The sequence below is a fragment of the Pseudophryne corroboree genome, chromosome 5, assembly GCF_028390025.1.
Source record: "Pseudophryne corroboree isolate aPseCor3 chromosome 5, aPseCor3.hap2, whole genome shotgun sequence".
In the NCBI taxonomy this organism is placed as follows: domain Eukaryota; kingdom Metazoa; phylum Chordata; class Amphibia; order Anura; family Myobatrachidae; genus Pseudophryne; species Pseudophryne corroboree.
In genome coordinates, this window is record NC_086448.1 from 799,423,791 (window position 1) to 799,426,589 (window position 2,799).

The following is a 2,799-nucleotide window of genomic DNA, read 5'->3' on the forward strand; positions in this document are numbered from 1 at the left end:
TGCTGCGGATAGAAAGCAGGAGGATACCCTGAAGTTCATTTATACACATTCAGGTACCTTATTAAGGCTGGCAATTGCGTCGGCCTGGGTGTGTAGTGCTGTAGCAAGTAGCAACATGGACGGATACCTTGTCTGAGAAGCTTGATACCTTAGACAAGGATACTATATTAATGACCCTGGGGCATATAAAAGACGCTGTCCTATATATGAGAGATGCTCAAAGAGACATTAGCCTACTGGGCTCTAGAATAAATGCAATGTCGATTTCTGCCAGAAGGGTCCTGTGGACTCGGCAATGGACAGGCGATGCCGACTCAAAAAGGCACATGGAGGTTTTACCTTACAAGGGTGAGGAACTGTTTGGAGAGGGTCTCTCGGACCTGGTCTCCACAGCTACTGCTGGAAAGTCAAATTTTTTGCCATATGTTCCCTCACAACCTAAGAAATCACCGTATTACCAAATGCAGTCCTTTCGATCACAAAAAGGCAAGAAAGTCCGAGGTGTGTCCTTTCTTGCCAGAGGCAGGGGCAGAGGAAGGAAGCTGCACAACACAGCTAGTTCCCAGGAACAGAAGTCCTCCCCGGCTTCCACTAAATCCACCGCATGACGCTGGGGCTCCACAGGCGGAGCTAGGCCCGGTGGGGGCGTGTCTCCGAAAATTCAGCCACAAGTGGGTTCACTCCCAGGTGGATCCCTGGGCAATAGAGATTGTGTCTCAGGGATACAAGCTGGAATTCGTAGAGATGCCCCCTCACCGATACCTCAAATCGGCCCTGCCAGCTTCCCCCTTAGAGAGGGAAATAGTGTTAGCTGCAATTCACAAATTGTATCTTCAGCAGGTGGTGGTCAAGGTTCCCCTCCTTCAACAAGGGAAGGGTTATTATTCGACCATGTTTGTGGTACCGAAACCGGACGGTTCGGTCAGACCCATATTAAATTTAAAATCCCTAAACATATACCTGAAAAGGTTCAAGTTCAAGATGGAATCGCTCAGAGCGGTCATTGCAAGCCTGGAAGAGGGGGATTTTATGGTGTCTCTGGACATAAAGAATGCATACCTTCATGTCCCCATTTATCCACCTCATCAGGCGTACCTCAGATTTGTGGTACAGGATTGTCATTACCAATTTCAGACGTTGCCGTTTGGTCTCTCCACGGCACCGAGAATATTTACCAAGGTGATGGCAGAAATGATGGTACTGCTGCGGAAGCAAGGGGTCACAATTATCCCATACTTGGACGATCTCCTCATAAAAGCGAGGTCAAGAGAGCAGTTACTGATCAGCGTAGCACGCTCTCTGGAAGTGTTAGGACAGCACGGCTGGATTATGAATATTCCAAAGTCGCAGTTGATTCCTACGACTCGTCTGCCCTTCCTGGGCATGATTCTGGACACAGACCAGAAGAGAGTTTATCTCCCGATGGAGAAGGCTCAGGAACTCATGACACTGGTCAGAGACCTATTAAAACCAAAAAAGGTGTCGGTGCATCACTGCACACGAGTCCTGGGAAAGATGGTGGCATAATACGAGGCCATTCCCTTTGGCAAGTTCCATGCGAGGACTTTTCAATGGGATCTCCAGGACAAGTGGTCCGGATCACATCTTCAGATGCATCGGTTAATCACCCTATCCCCCAGGGCCAGGGTGTCTCTCCTGTGGTGGCTGCAGAGTGCTCATCTTCTGGAGGGCCGCAGATTCGGCATTCAGGACTGGGTCATGGTGACCACGGATGCAAGCCTCCGGGGGTGGGGGGCAGTCTCGCAGGGAAGAAATTTCCAAGGCCTGTGGTCAAGTCAGGAGACTTGCCTTCACATCAACATCCTGGAACTAAGGGCCATATACAACGCCCTACGTCAAGCGGAGTCCCTACTTCGCGACCAACCGGTTCTGATTCAGTCAGACAAGATAACCGCAGTGGCTCATGTAAACCGCCAAGGCGGCACAAGGAGCAGAGTGGCGATGGCGGAAGCCACCAGGATTCTTCGCTGGGCGGAGAATCACGTAAGTGCACTGTCAGCAGTGTTCATCCCGGGAGTGGACAACTGGGAAGCAGACTTCCTCAGCAGACACGACCTCCACTCGGGAGAATGGGGACTTCATCAAGAAGTCTTCACACAGATTACAAGTCGGTGGGAACTACCACAGATAGACATGATGGCGTCACGCCTCAACAAAAAGCTACAGAGCTATTGCGCCAGGTCAAGGGACCCTCAGGCGGTAGCTGTAGACGCACTAGTTACACCGTGGGTGTTCCAGTCGGTCTATGTATTTCCTCCTCTTCCTCTCATACCCAAGGTACTGAGGATAATAAGAAAAAGAGGAGTAAGAACAATTCTCATTGTTCCAGATTGGCCACGAAGGACTTGGTATCCAGATCTGCAAGAATTGCTCACAGAGGATCCGTGGCCTCTTCCTCTAAGACAGGACCTGTTGCAACAGGGACCCTGTCTCTTCCAAGACTTACCGCGGCTGCGTTTGACGGCATGGCGGTTGAACGCCGGATCCTAGCAGAAAAGGGTATTCCGGAGGAGGTCATTCCTACGCTGATAAAGGCTAGGAAGGATGTAACAGCTAAACATTATCACCGGATATGGCGAAAATATGTTTCCTAGTGTGAGGCCAGCAATGCTCCTACAGAGGAGTTTCAGCTGGGCCGTTTCCTTCACTTCCTTCAGTCAGGAGTGGATTTGGGCCTGAAGTTAGGCTCAATTAAGGTCCTGATTTCGGCCCTTTCCATTTTCTTTCAAAAGGAGTTGGCTTCTCTGCCAGAAGTTCAGACGTTTGTGAAAGGAGTGC